This window comes from Bufo bufo, chromosome 6 (assembly GCF_905171765.1).
Source record: "Bufo bufo chromosome 6, aBufBuf1.1, whole genome shotgun sequence".
NCBI lineage: Eukaryota > Metazoa > Chordata > Amphibia > Anura > Bufonidae > Bufo > Bufo bufo.
This window is the reverse complement of record NC_053394.1, coordinates 151,178,931-151,195,340: the sequence shown is the minus strand read 5'-3', so window position 1 is coordinate 151,195,340 and position 16,410 is coordinate 151,178,931.

Sequence of the window (16,410 nt, the reverse complement as noted above, 5' to 3'; positions counted from 1 at the left end):
ACTAATAGTACAAGATTCCTAACATCACATTCACAGATCATTGGGATCTTTGTGGGCCCCAGTTCACAATCCCCCATGGGTGTTCTCTTCTGTGAGAAGATGCATTTCAGTGGAGTTCCCTTTTAAACGCCTGTCCAATCTTCAAACATTTGGCATAGGTTATATAGTGCTAAACTATATTGTCTCCACTGTGGGGGGGCAGAGTCCAAACCTTGCCAAGCGTGAATAATAATGATCATGTTCCGATTCTTTGCACATTTTTCTGAGGCTACAATTTTGCACTCATACAAGTATGATCCTCTTAATATTTCGGTCTTCAGTTTGGTTCATTTTACCAGATAAAGCGTCCTATTGGTAATCATGGTGGAGTTATGTTGTTGAGTCAGGCTGTAATTCTCTTCCCCTCCTGTTGGTGTCAGCATCACAGTTCAAGTATATGCTGTGTATTATTTATATATTATTACTCCATTGATCCATTATGTAATAAACAACAAAAATGAATAAAAATGCCATGCAGCTTTTTTGTATGTAAATAATTTACGAATATTTCTTGTAGGAAATATATACTGTATATATGACATATTATAAACTGTATCATGTTTATGGTTTCTGTCAGCAGGGAGCACCGCGTATTAGTGGAGGAGATGAACTGAGTCAAGGAACTGCTGCAATAATCGCTACACTTGACAGCATCCATGTCTACTGTGCAGCTCTATACGGAGAGGTTATTAGTATTATTTTTGTCATCGTGCAGAGTTCAAACAAAACAAAGACTCATGATTTAGATTTTTAATTAGTCTGAGGGGTCGCTTGGATCTTCTGAAAGTCCTGCTAGTTCCGTGCTGCTTCTTCATTGTCTGGCACCATATCTACTACTTGCAGGAGGAGCAGCTCTGGACTAGCAGCAGTGTTCAGGCTTGGTGAACCTCACGCCTTAGTAAAGGTGCAAATAGTTCCCCAACCCTGAGGTGAGCGCAGAGTATATTGCCTGGCAGGATTTGGTGTTAATCCAAATGTAAATATCTTCATTTTTATATAGATTTTTAAAAGGACAGAAGCAAAAAAAAAAAATATATATATATATATATATATATATATATATATATATATATATATATATATATATATATATATAATAATAATGTACCTGGGTTTGGATGCTGGGGAGAAAGCACATAGTTTACCTTGGTTGACGAAGAGTTAAAAATACTCAATGGTTGTATACTGAATGTTTTGCGTCTGTTTTTCAGTTCCTTGCCATTTCAAGATCTCTGCTTGATGCCAGTGAGTAAAAATATAAGTTTTGATCTAGTTCTGCTATCACAGGTGGACTATTGGTAAAATGTCTGTGTAGGCTTGGCAATCCTGACGGCTAAATGCAGTAACTGCACGAGTCCATCTTGTGGCTACCAGGCTGAAAGTGCACATCAGAGGTGATCCAACATAAATGCCGGCTGTCAGCTGGACAAAAACTGCTGCAAGCAGCGATTTGTCCAGCTGAAACCTCGCATTTATGCCAGAAAGTGTCTGAACCTCCATTAAAGTCAATGTGGATCCGAGGGTGATCTAGTGAATCCGGCAATGCCAGGTGAGGTGAACCTCGGCAGGCTGTTCTCTGCCAGCCTGCTGGAAAGGTTCACCCGCAATGTGAACTGGGCCTAACCTACACTGATATATTGTATCAGACCCATCGGCCATATGAGCAGGCTTAGGTTAGGATGGGTTTTCAGCTAAAGGATGCAAGCAGCGATCTTGAATGATGACTTAATACACAGTCTTGTTAGAAAGTTGCAGAACTTTTTATTATGCAATGATTGAGCTTTATTAACAGGAAACGGGACAACTCCCAATATTCTGTTACAATGGATGTGGTCCACCAGTGACTGATGGCTGCCTGATACCTTGCATCTGTCGTCCTCTCTTACTTGCACTTCAGCGCTGACCACTTGCAGTGACATTTGGCTTTCGTTTGCAGTTGCGGCATTACAGAGCGTGCACAATGACTATAAACCAGCAGTGGGCGACCTCCCTGTTCCCTCCACCAGTGTAAATTTATAATGTGAATACCATTGATGGCTCTTATTAGATGTACATATGTAATGTGTGTATATAAGGAATATGTAATTTTAGGAAGGCCTGGACATTTATAACCTGTACAGCACCGATCACATGTGATGTTACTTCTAGCAGCCGCTTGCCGGTCCTTTATAGACAATGCCAGCGTCCTCCACCTCGGAAAATCCAGCACTACATAGCGGAGCCTGCAATGCCACGTATCCTCTCCAGTGATCACAGCTAGGGCAGCGTGCGAGTCCTGTGCGTATCTAGTGCCATACAAATGAGTAGTCGTATGAACTGTGTTGAATTGAGAGTTATATCGATGCTATTTTTGTGAATATTCATTGTATGGATTTGCTGTGATGGCCGTCAAGATTTAAAATTATAAAATCCTTTAAGATCTGGTTGTTTTGGGTTTTATTTCAGTGTCAAACATGCAATAAATGCAAACTTATGATGTAATGTGTTTATTATTTAGTCAGAGAATGTGAAATTCACCATCTGTGGCTTAAAGGGAGTCTGTCACCACATTTGAGCCTATTAGACAGATCCAATAGCGTTATATGTGCCACCCAGAAGTTTAAAACTGTACCTTTGTTGCATATACCGGAGTCTTGTTTCAGCCAAAAATGAACTTTGTAGGTTCTGTAAATGCGCCCTCTCAAGTGCCCAGGGCGGCGTCTCAATCTTCCGAGCCCAAGACCGGACCTCCCCAACGGCTCATAACCCCGCCCTCTGTGTGCCTCTGCCCGCCCGTTTACGCTCCTTCTCTCTCCTGCGGCGCAGTGGAAAAGGAGAGAGGAGGAGCGTAAACGGGCGGGCAGAGGCACACGGAGGGCGGGGTTATGAGCCGTTGGGGAGGTCCGGTCTTGGGCTCGGAAGATTGAGACGCCGCCCTGGGCACTTGAGAGGGCACATTTACAGAACCTACAAAGTTCATTTTTGGCTGAAACAAGACTCCGGTATATGCAACAAAGGTACCGTTTTAAACTTCTGGGTGGCACATATAACGCTATTGGATCTGTCTAATAGGCTCAAATGTGGTGACAGACTCCCTTTAAATATTTGTTTTAATAGATTTGACTCCATGATGCCGAAATAAAATATTTGGAAGCCATCAGTAAGTAGGCTGCCTACTGCTTACAGATCTTAAAGAGGACCTTTCATCAGTTTTGACATAGGCTAATTATGGTATTACCTTGTAGGGCGGCACCCCCACTGTTGCCATGGGTGTATTTTTATTTTTTTTCAAAATCCCCTCCCCCTTAAACTTAAACTCGCAACGGGGAGGAGACGCAGTTTTCTGCTGTGGGCGCGATCGAATTAGAGCGGACCGCTCACAGCGCCAGGGAGAAGGAGCGAGATTTAAATGAATTGAATTCAAATTAACTGAATCTTTTCCTAGAAAACTATAGGAAAATCTGCTCCGCTCCTCCTGCTCTATAACATGCTGCCTTCAGATTGCCCTGCGTTTTCATGGTTATAGGTCCTCTTTTAATGAGTGGAAGGAACTGTCTAAAACAAAGATGTTTTTTGGTGTGTGTGAACTTCCACCATATAACTTTTTAGCCCCTTTTAGGTCCCCCCCCCCTTCTCGGTCTCTTCTATTTTTGAAAATGTGTCACACTTGAATGTTTAATATCATTAAAGGGGTTCTGCACTTTGTTTAAACTGATGAGCTTCTGATCAGCTGTTTGAGAAGGCAGCGGCGCTCCAGCAGCGCCGTGGCCTTCTCACTGTTTACTGCAGTCCCAGTGACGTCACGACTTGTAACAACTGGCCTGGGCGGGGCTAAGCTCCATTCAAGTGAACAGAGCTTAGCCCAGCCCCGGCCAGTGATACTAGCCTGGGCCAGCGGTAAATAGTGAGAAGGCCGTGGCTCTGCTGGAGCGCCGCTGCCTTCTCAAACAGCTGATCGGCAGGGGTCCGGGGTGTCAGACCCCCACCGATCAAAGCTGATCTCTCCAGAGGATAGATTATCAGTTTAAACAAAATGCAGAACCCCTTTAAGCTACTTTTAATATTAGACAAAGATAACCCAAGTGAACACAAGATGCTGTTTTTAAAAGATTTAATTTATTCAATGATGTTCATCTCTACCTGGTCTTGTGTATAAGGGCTTGTTCACACGACCGTGGTTTGGTTTTGCATCAGAGTCTGTTTTTTTTTTTATTTTTATGCAGTTTACGCAGTTTTGGTGCATATTTTCTGCATACGGAAATGCAACTTGTGCAGTTACCCTCAGGCCACCTGCACACATTGTGGAATATGTGCAAAGTATGAGATTACACAAATCTCATGTACACTTTGCAGATTTTTTCCATGTGAAAATTGACCTACATTGTGGAGTTCCAAATCCACAGCACAACAATTATGTTTGCAGTTTTAGCTGCAGGTTTCACTCTTTTCAATGTAAAGCCTCATTCACACGTCAGTGTTTTGTTCAGTGATTTCCATCAGTGATTGTGAGCCAAAACCAGGATTGGAGCCTCCACAGACATAAGGTATAAGGGAAAGATCTGCACCTGTTCTGTGTTTAGAGCCGCATCTAGTTTTGGCTCACAGTCACTGATGGAAATCACTGACCGAATGAGGCCTTAGGGTGAGATCTGCTGCAAAACCGCATCTAATCTGCACCAACATTTGCAATTAGAAATTTTTGTTATGCTGCAGAAACGCAAATAAATCCACATGGAAATTTGTGGTGATATTACATGCATTCACCTGGCCTTAGGGTGCTGCCACACAATGCAATTGGAATGCAGTTACTGCATCAACATGCATTCACAATGCAGTTAAATAATTTACTCATCTACAATTAAATGATTTCTCTTGTGCACAATACCAGTTTTTAATTAGGCTGCTAAACTCTAACTGCATTGTTAATGCACATTTGTTGAAGCAGTAAGTGCTTATTGAGCTTGTGTACTTTGTGTCCGTTCTCTTTTTTTTTTTTTTTTTTTTTTTTTTTGCAGACTGTCCGCAAAAATTGGAAGTTACTGTGTGCATTCCATTTCCGCATGTCCTATTATTGTCCGCATAACATACAAGGATAGGACTGTTCTATTAGGGGCCAGCTGTTCCGTTCTGCAAAATACGGAAGCACATGGACGTCATCTGTATTTTTTGTGAATCCGTGTTTTGCTGACTGCAAAATTCATACGGTCATGTGCATGAGCCCTAACACGGCCATCCTTGCTCCTGGTGTCAGCCACATCTTCTGGACCAACCATGGCTCTTTTTACCTGAACTGACTGCATTAAGGCTCATGCACACAGCTGTTGCCCGGCCCCATATTGCAGCCTGCAGCAGGCAATATGCGGGCATCGGGTGTGTGCGCTCACTGCATCACTAATGCGGACCCTTTCACATGTTCTATTTTTTTTTGCGGTGTGGACGGATCATGCACCCATTCATGTTGAATGAGCCTGGAGCTGTCTGCGGAGTCTGCACAGATGTTGCCTGTGCATTGGAGACCGCAAATCGCGATTCCCAATACACGGAATGGCCAAGCAACAGCTGCATGCATGAGCCCTTATCTCAGTTCCTATCCGATCACAGGTTTAATGTACAGTACTCAAATCATGTGAGTACAGTACAATAGACCTGTGATCAGATGGAACTGACTGTCATAAAACACTGGGCCTGATTTATGATACACAGGCTGCATATTCCGGCGTATGAAAACCCTGTGCGCTCTTGGAAGTTATGCCTAATTTATGACTATGCACCTTGTAATTAATTCTGCGTAGCAATTGGCAGTCCATCTGCTCCATGAGCACTGCAGCCTTTTCCTAGGCCATGTTATATCACATGGCCTAGTTGCGGCTCAGCCCTATAGAAGTGAATGAGGCTGAGCTGCGATACCAAGCACAGCCACTATACTATGTACAGCACTGCACTCGGAAAGCTGCTAGGAGCCAGCTGTGCTCCCAGAGCTGATCAGCAGGGTTGCCAGGACCTTGACCACCACTGATCTAATTGATGACCTATCCTAGGGATAGCATGCTGCAGTATTATCTCTGTCCTGAACAGTCAAAAAGACTAAACTAAAGACATCCTGAACGGATTGCTCTCCATTCAGAATGCATTAGGATAAAACTGATCAGTTCTTTTCCGGTATAGGTATAGCTCTTAGGATGGAACTCTGTCGGAAAAGAAAAATCGTAGTGTGAAACTAACCTAAAAGGGGTTGTGCCACTAATATAAATGTATCCCTCCTAACAGTTAGTGGCTTGCAAATGTTTGGGCACCCCTGGTCAAAATTACTGTTACTGTGGACAGTTAGGCCTTATTCACACAGTCAGTGATTTCCATCAGTGATTTTTAGCCAAAACAAAGTGCGGGTCCCAAACACAGAACAGGTGCAGATTTTTCCCTTCTACCTTTGTCTGTGTAGGATCCACTCCTGGTTTTGGCTCACAATCACTGACCAAAACACTGACTGCGTGAATGAAGCCTTAAAGTTGAAGATTAAATGATCTCCAAAAGGCATAAATGTAAACACTCTTTTCAACATTTTAAGCAATATCCATTTATTATTTTGGTTTTGTAGAATTTTAGAGTAGAAAAAAAAGGAAAGGAGTACTTTGCAAAAGTATGGGAGCCCAAGGAGATGTGAGCTCAGATAACTGAGGTCTCATACCTTAAATAGTTTGTTAGGGTTAATCATCGTTATGAAAGACCAGGTCATGCAAATTTCAAAGCTTCATATATACCCAGACTCTTCTAACATTGTCCCAATAAACAGCCCCCATGGGTTCTTCTAAGCAGCTGCCTAAAAGCAATTTTAGTATTATTCCATAGAAGTAAAGTCATGCAGAGACTCACACCATTATAAATCATTATAAAGCCATGTGCTCCTGCACTGTACATAACGGGAAATTATTCTCACATATGGAGTGTGACTTCAGCATAGGACACACTTGTTTGAAAGAGGCCTAACACTGAAAATGAAGATGGTTGACTTCTACAAAGCAGAAGACTATATAGAAGATAGCTTTGTCAATTTGATATTGCCTCAGTTTGAAATGTAATTAAGAAATGGCAATTAACAGGAACAGTGGAGGTCAAGAGAAAGTACCTTTATATATAATCTCTCAGTGGGTCTGATTCTTTAACCCCTTCCTGACTGCCCACTGTGTATATACATCCTATCTGCGCATGCCCCATGCAGATATCACGTATATATACACATGCAGGCAGCGCTTTAATCCCAGTGGGGATTAAAGGTCCTGCTCCTGCAATCTAGCAGGAGCAGGTCGGGTCCCAGCTGACAGACACAGCAGGGACCCTGAGGAGAAGACGGGATCGGTTTATTACTGCTTCTGCCTTCTCCTGTGCCTGAAGTAGAGCACTGAATGAGCGCATGGTGTAGGGAGCAGGAAGCGGCAGACCCCACTTCCTATGTTAGGCCTCTTTCACACGGGCATCGTGGGAAAATGCGCGATTTTTCTGCCCGAGTGCAAAGCGTTTTAATGCGTTTTGCACGCGCGTGAGAAAAATCGGCATGTTTGGTACCCGGACTTCTTCACAGAAGTTCGGGTTTGGGATCGGTGTTGTTTAGATTTTATTATTTTCCATTATAACATGGTTATAAGGGAAAATAATAGCATTCCTAATGCAAAATGATAAGTAAATTAGGAATGGAGGGGTTAAAAAAATATGTAACTCACCTCATCCACTTGTTCGCGCTGCCCGGCTCGTCGTCTTTCTTCTTCTTTGAGGACCTGGGAGAAAAGGACCTTTGGTGATGTCACCATGGTGATGGGTCATGTGATGAGCGCTGTGACGTCACCAAAGGTCCTTTTCCTCCCAGGTCATCAAAGAAGACGACGACGAGCCGGCTAGCGCGAACAAGTGGATGAGGTGAGTTTAAAGAGGACCTTTCACCGATTCTTACCCTATGAACTAACTATACAGATATGTAGAGAGGCGCCCGGGGATCTCACTGCACTTACTATTATCCCCGGGCGCCGCTCCGTTCTGCCGCTATGCCCTCCGGTATCTCCGCTCACTAAGTTATAGTAGGCGGAGATACCAGTCCCTAAGTTATGGTAGGCGGAGTCTGCCCTAGCGCTGGCCAATCGCAGCGCAGAGCTCACAGCCTGGGAGGTTATTTTCTCCCAGGCTGTGAGATCTGCAATGCGATTGGCCAGCGCTAGGGCAGACTCCGCCTACCATAACTTAGGGAACGGAGATACCGGAGGGCATAGCAGGAGAACGGAGCGGCGCCCGGGGATAATAGTAAGTGCAGAGAGATCCCCGGGCGCCGCTCCACATGTATGTATACTTAGTTCATAGGGTAAGATTCGGTGAAAGGTCCTCTTTAATAAAAAAAAATAAAAAAAATTTTAACCCCTCCATCCCTATTTTACTAAGCATTCTGTATTAAGAATGCTATTATTTTCCCTTATAACCATGTTATAAGGGAAAATAATAAAGATCGGGTTCCCATTTTGATCGTCAGCTAGCACTTGCTTGCGGATACTTGCGATTTTCATGCAGCCCCATTCACTTCTATGGGGCTTGCGTTGAGTGAAAAACGCACGATATGGAGCATGCTGCGATTTTCACGCAACGCACAAGTGATGCGTGTAAATCACAGCTCATGTGCACAGCCCCATAGAAATGAATAGGTCTGGATTCAGTGCGGGTGCAATGTGTTCACCTCACGCATTGCACCTGCATGGAAAACTCGCTCGTGTGAAAGAGGCCTTAGTCCCAGCGGTGTCTGGAGCAGAGCTGCAGGGTCTAAGGAGACCATGATCAGCTCTACCTGTGTGTTTTCCCCTATAACTGGGGCTCCTGTGGATGCCCCAGTTACAGTGGAAACAATGGAAAAAAAAAAAAGTTTGTGTCCTCCAGGTCTTTTAAGGACCTCCTGGAGGGACATATGTGCCAAAAAGAAATTAAAATATACAGTGGATATAAAAAGTCTACACCCCCCCGTTAAAATGTCAGGTTTCTGTGATGTAAAAAAATGAGACAAAGATAAATCATTTCAGAACTTTTTCCACCTTTAGGGTCCATTCACACGTCCGTGTGTGTTTTGTGGATCCGCAAAACACAGACACCGGCAATGTGCGTTCCCCATCGCCGGCACTTAATAGAAAATGCCTAGGACATGTTCTATTTTTTTTCAGGATCGGAATTGCGGACCCGGAAGTGCAGGTCCGCATTTCCTGATCCGGCCAGCACATCGTGTGGCCCCATAGAAATGAATGGGTCCGCAATTCCGTTCCGCAAAATGCGGAACGGAATTGCGGACGTGTGAACGGAGCCTTAATGTGACCTATATACTGTACAACTCAATTGAAAAACAAAGTGAAATCTTTTAGGTAGAGGGAAGAAAAAATATAAAAATAATATAATATGGTTGCAAAAGTGTGCACACCCTTAAACTAATACTTTGTTGAAGCACCTTTTGATTTTATTACAACACTCAGTCTTTTTGGGTATGAGTATCAGCATGGCACATTTTGACTTGGCAAGATTTGCCCACTCTTCTTTGCAAAAACACTCTAAATCTGTCAGATTGCGAGGGCATCTCCTGTGCACAGCCCTCTTCAGATCACCCCACAGATTTTTAATGATTCAGGTCTGGGCTCTGGCTGGGTCATTCCAAAACTTTAATCTTCTGGTAAAGTCATTCCTTTGTTGATTTGGATGTATGCTTTGGGTTGTTGTCATGCTGAAAGATGAAGTTCCTTTTCATGTTCAGCTTTCTAGCAGAAGCCTGATGGTTTTGGGTCAATATTGACTGGTATTTGGAACTGTTCATAATTCCCTCTAGCTTAACTAAGGCCCCAGTTCCAGCTGAAGAAAAACAGCCCCTTGGCATGATGCTGCCACCACCATGCTTCACTGTGGGTATAGTGTTCTTTTGGTGATGTGCAGTGTTGTTTTTGCACCAAACATATCTTTTGGAATTATGGCCAAAAAGTTTAACCTTGGTTTCATCAGACCATAACACCTTTTCCCACATGCTTTTGGGACACTTCAGATGTGTTTTTGCAAAATGTAGCCTGGCTTGGATGTTTTTCTTCGTAAGAAAAGGCTTTCATCTTGCCACTCTACCTCATAGCCCAGACATATGAAGAATATGGGAGATTGTTGTCACATGTACCACACAGCCAGTACTTGCCAGATATTCCTGCAGCTCCTTTAATGTTGCTGTAGGCCTCTTGGTAGCCTCCCAGACCAGTTTTCTTCTCGTCTTTTCATCAATTTTGGAGGGATGTCCAGTTCTTGGTAATGTCACTGTTGTGCCATATTTTCTCCACTTGATTATGTCTTCACTGTGTTCCATGTATATCTAATGCCTTGGAATTTTTTTTGTACCCTTCTCCTGACTGATACCTTTTAACAATGAGATCCCTCTGATGCTTTGGAAGCTCTCTGTGGACCATGGCTTTTGCTGTGGGATGCGACTAACAACATTTCAGGAAAGACCAACTAGAGCAGCTAAACTTTATTTGGGGTTAATCAGAGGCAGTTTAAATGATGGCAGGTGTATGCTTGCCTATTTAACATGATTTTGAATGTGATTGCTTAATTCTGAACACCGCTACATCCCCAGTTATAAGAGGGTGTGCACACTTTTTTTTTGTTTTCTTCCCTCCACCTAAAAGATTTCAGTTTGTTTTTCAATTGAGTTGTACAGTTTATAGGTCACATTAAAGGTGGAAAAAGTTCTGAAATGATTTATCTTTGTCAAATTTTTTTACATCACAGAAACCTGACATTTTAACAGGGGTGTATAGACTTTTTATATCCACTGTAAGTTAAAAAAATATATAAAAAATAAATAAAATAATGCAGTCTCTAATAGAAACCGTCACCATAGTCGCGACGTTCTCTCAAACCTATACATGTTATATATGAAAACGATCGTCACAAAATGGGAAACCCATTGCAATAATTTGTGTCAGTTTTAATATATAACCTCTTCTGGACACATGACGTATCGGTCTGGCATGTTGTCCCGGTACTTAAGGACATATGACGCATCGGTACGTCATGTGTATTTCCGATCACCGGCGGGCGGTGATCGGAACAAGGTGCCTGCTCAAATCATTGAGCAGGCACCTTGGGTCAATGCGCGGGGGGGGGTCATGTGACCTCTCCCCCCTTCCCCCACCAGGTCGGTGATCGCTGCAAACCACAGGTCAATTCAGACCTGCGGTTTGCGGCTTTTACAGGTTGCGGCGGTACCATCTGGTCCCCGTGGGGCTGTAGGGAGGACCCGATGGCATGGAAGGCAGCGCGATGCCTTCCTGTGACGAGCCTGTGATATCCAGCCCCCTGGATCTCACAGGCCGGAAGCTGTATGATTAATACACACTGTATTACTCATACAGCCAATGCATTCCAATACAGAAGTATTGGAATGCATTGTAAAGGATCAGACCCCCAAAAGTTCAAGTCCCAAAGTGGGACAAAAAATAAAGTGAAAAAAAAATTAGGGGGATGGGGGGAGTAGACATATTAGGTATGGCCACGTCCGTATCGACCGGCTCTATAAACATTTCACATAACCTAACCCCCTCAGATGAACACCATAAAAAATAAAAACTGCTAAATAAACCAATTTTTTTTGTCACCTTACATCACAAAAGTACAACAGCAAGCGATCAAAAAGGTGTATGCCCACCAAAATAGTACCAATCTAACTGTCACCTCATCCCGCAAAAAATGAGCCCCTACCTGACACAATCGCCCAAAAAATAAAAAAATATATGGCTCAGAATATGGAGACACTAAAACATCATTTTTTGGGTTTTAAAAAAAAGCTGTTATTGTGTAAAACTTACATAAATAAAAAAAGTATACATATTGGGTATTGCCGTGTCTGTATTGACCGGCTCTATAAAAATATCACATGACCTAACCCCTCAGATGAACACTGTAAAAAAAAATTCACCTCATCCAGCAATGAGATTGACCCTTGACCTCTGTAGGGGCAGGAACACATAGAGAGAGTTTAAATTCCCCCCACCCCTCCACCCCCTCAGTGTTTTTCCTGCCCCTATGGGGGGTTAACACATGTAGAGAGCCCTCCTGATGGAGGGAAGAAGAAAGAAAAGAAATTCCACTCCTTTACCAGATCTCCTGCTGTCCTCTTGCGGCAGGGGCTTAGGCTGGGCAGCTGGAGCATTGAGGACCCTCGTTCCGGCTTATGCTGGGGCCTGCGGTCCTTCCTTTTCAACTGACCTCCTTCCTCTGGAGGAAGCAGTCAGCTGCGACGGATTCACTGAGAGGTGCGAGTGCGGCGCCCTCTTGTTACAACAAGTGATCGGTGGGGGGAGCAGGTGTGGCGCATGAAGCGCTGCGGCTGAAGGCAATGCGGCGCATGAACGAGCCGGCAGCCAAGGCGCAGTCTGATGACGTAAGATGCCGGAGTTTGAAAAGATTGCGGGCTCCTCTCAGCACTTGCCTGCAGATTACCCACGATGTCGGAGACACCTACTTCCCGTCAGGAGGTCCCGGACCCCTCTGCAAGCACCTGTACTGTGAGTCCCCTGCAGGTTTTTTTTTATGCTAGACTCCTCTTTTGTAGACAGGCGTTCTAGCTGTATTAATTGGTGTATGCTTGGTTGTTCCTTGTTTCCAGGGCACAAAGGAACCTAGATTAAAGTCTAGGATACTAAAATCTAATGCCTGCTCTAAAAAGCTTCCTGAGAAGTACAAGAAAAAACTTTGCAAGTCGTGTCTTTCTGAGTTATGGAAGGGGAACAACCAAGTATTTTTTTCTGAGATGAAATCCTTTATTCAGGATGAAATAAAGTCCTCCTTAGCCTCTATATCCGCTCCCGGTGGCCCCCTTCATCATCCAAAAAAGCGTAAACTTTCTGTCCAGTCCTCATATGAGGCAGAGGAGATCTCGGTCTCATCTAAACAGATTATGGAGGAAGATCCCTTATCTGAGGTAGAAATTATAGAGGAGGATAAGAAGTATTTTTTCTCATCCGATCAAATGGAGGAACTTTTAAGATCCATCAGATCCACTATGGGGATAGAGGACACGCCTAAACCATGCACGGTCCAGGACGAAATGTTCGGAGGTCTTAGATCAAAAAAATCTATTGTTTTCCCGATAAATGAGAACATTAGAGAGATGATCATGGACGAGTGGCTAGACCCAGAGAAGAGGCTGGGTGTCTAAGTCTCTAAAGAATTTAGAAACAGGCTTTGTTTCGACCAGTCTGAGTGTAAAGTCTTTAATGAGACTCCTAAGGTAGATATTCAAGTGGCGAAAGTAGTTTAAAGAACTGCTCTTCCATTTGAGGACTCCTCCCAACTAGGCGATCCAATGGACCGCAAAGCTGATGGCTTATTAAAAAAGGCCTGGGAATCATCTATGTTTAGCGTAAAGGCCAACATAGCTGCAACATCTGTTGCTAGGGCCATGTATATCTGGTTAGCGGAGCTGGGTGAACATCTTAAAAACAAAACCCCAAGAGAAGAGATAAGAGAAGGCGACTGCCTTCTTAGCTGACGCCTCTGCAGAAACCATTTGTTTCTCCGCTAAAGAGGGGGCACTATCAAATGCCGCCCGTAGGGCTTTATGGATGAAAGCCTGGTCCGGTGACAAGGCTTCTAAAGCTAAGTTGTGTTTAATCCCCTTCTCAGGAGAGTTCGTTTTTTGGCCCTACCTTAGACAAAATTTTGGAGAAGGCAGCGGACAAGAAAAAAAGTTTTTCCGGAAGATAGGGATCAAAAGAAAAAGCCCTTTCGTCAGTTTCAACCCCAGCAGAGATCCTATAGGGGAAAAGGTAAAGGGGGCAGATGGAGTTACCCCAAAGGGGGGAGAGGTAGAGGTTTCATCCTTAACCCTCAAAACAGACAGCCTAATAAACAACGACGCCAAGGTGGGGGGCAGACTGTTGGGGTTTCTATCTTCATGGGAGCAGATCACAACAAATCCCTGGGCATTAAACATTATTGCACAGGTATACAAGATAGAATTCTCTTCAGTTCCCCCTAGAAGATTCCTTACCTCGCCTCGGGGCAGGTCAGACTTACCCAAGTTATGGAAGGGGGTTCAGGAGCTTTTGAGCTCAGGCATAGTTCAAAGAGTTCCAGATCTAGAAAAAGGGGACGGATTCTATTCAAACCTTTTCCTAGTAAAAAAAAAAAGCCAGACCAGTCCTATCGTACCATTATAAACCTAAAACCGCTAAACAGATCGGTTCTGTACAGAAGATTCAAAATGGAATCCATCAGATCCACAATACCACTCATTCCGAAAGGGGCATTCATGTCTTCAATAGACCTCAAAGATGCCTACTATCACATTCCCATCCACCATCTCTCACGAACATTCCTCTGTTTTATAATAAAGTATCCAAGAGGCACCTTAGATCACTTCCAGTATGTTTCACTTCCATTCGGCATCTCCTCCGCTCCCAGAATATTCACAAAACTTGTAGTAGAAATCTTTGCTTACCTTCGCAAAGAAGGTTTAATCGTTATTCCCTACCTCGACGACTTCCTGATTATCGCCCGATCAAAGGAAGAAAATATTGCAGCAACCCAAAGATTCCTAAACATCGATTCAAAAATTGGTTGGATTATAAACCTAAAGAAGTCTTCCCTCACTCCATCAAAAAGGATAAGATTCCTAGGAGTAGAATTAAATTCGGACTCTCAAAAAACCATCCTACCACAGGACAAAGCAGAAGGTCTTATTCAAAAAAAATTGAGATTTCAAAGAGCTCACAAATGTTCCATAAGAGAAGTAATGAGTCTGCTAGGGAATTTAACGGCCTGTTTAATTTCTGTTCCTTAGAGCCAAGCACACTCAAGAATAACTCAAAGTTGGATCCTGAAAGAATGAAACAGGAGCCAGTTGGATTTGGACAGGAAATCCAGATACCTCAGCGGGTGAAGTTCGATCTCGATTGGTGCAAACTCAGAAGAAACCTTCTCCAGGGAGTGAGGTTAAGACAGCCAGAATTTCAATTGATAACAGACACCAGCACCCTAGGCTGGGGTGCAAAGATCGTAGATCATTTCTTTCAAGGCACCTGGCCGGAAAACATAAAGAGAAGTTCCTCCAACTTCAGAGAGTTATACGCGGTCCTCATGTCTCTAAGGAAAGGGGATTGGCTTTTAAGAGGTCAGCATCTGAAAGTTCTGTCCGACAACGTAACAACAGTAGCTTATCTAAAACACCAAGGGGGAACAAGATCTACCCCACTAGAAGAAATAGCAAGGAAGATTTTCGCCGGGGCAGAAGAAAATTCCCTATCATTATCCGCAATCCACTTAAAAGGTTCGGAGAACATAGAGGCAGACTACCTCAGCAGGAGAAGAATAGAGGCAATAGAGTGGTCTCTAAACAGAGGCATCTTCCGGAAGATAGTCTCCAGATGGGGCCTCCCAGAAATAGATCTATTTGCTTCAAAAGAAAAGGCCCAAGTAGATCTCTTTTGTTCCCTAAATCCAAGGGACAAGCCTTGGGCAGTAGACGCTTTTTCAACAAGCTGGAATTAAAAGCTAGCATACGCGTTCCCTCCAATACCCCTTATCCCCCGGATCATTCAGAAGATCCAAAGAGAGACCGCCACAATAATCCTGATAACTCCTCTCTGGACCAAGAGGAGCTGGTTCCCCAGTTTAAAACATTTAGCACTGGCGGACCCGTGGAAAATCCCTTTCCAAAAGGATATGCTTGTCCAGGGCCCTCTAATTTATCCAGATCCCCAGATATTCAAGTTAGCGGTATGGATCCTGAAAGCGAGACATTGAGAAGAAAGGGCCTTTCTGATAAAGTAATCCTTACGCTCAGAGCTTGTAGGAAAAAGGTTACTTCTTCCATTTACCTTAAAATTTGGAAAAGGTTTTATTCCTGGCTAGGAGATAACCACCCGGATACATCTTCCCCCCCCCCCCCCCCCCCCATTAGCAAAATTCTAGATTTTTTACAGATTGGTCTAGAACTTGGGCTAAGACCCAGTACTCTTAAAGTGCAAATATCGGCCCTGAGCACCATCTTTGATACTAGCCTAGATGGATAAGAAGATCAAAGCGGCGGTTAGATTAAGACCTACTCTAAGATCCAGAGTTCCCACGTGGGATCTGAACACAGTGCTTGAGGGATTAATGATGCCCCCCTTCTTCCCTTTATCCAACATATAGTTAAAACATCTATCCCTGAAACGGCCTTCCTAATAGCTATTACTTCGGCTAGGCGCATTGGAGAGTTACAGGCTCTCTCTTGTAGAGAGACATATCTTCAGATTCTGGAGGACCATATTCGTCTGAGACTAGATCCAGGTTTCTTGCCAAAGGTGGTCTCTTCCTTCCACCGAGACCAGGAGATATTCTTGCCTTCCATTCCCTTTC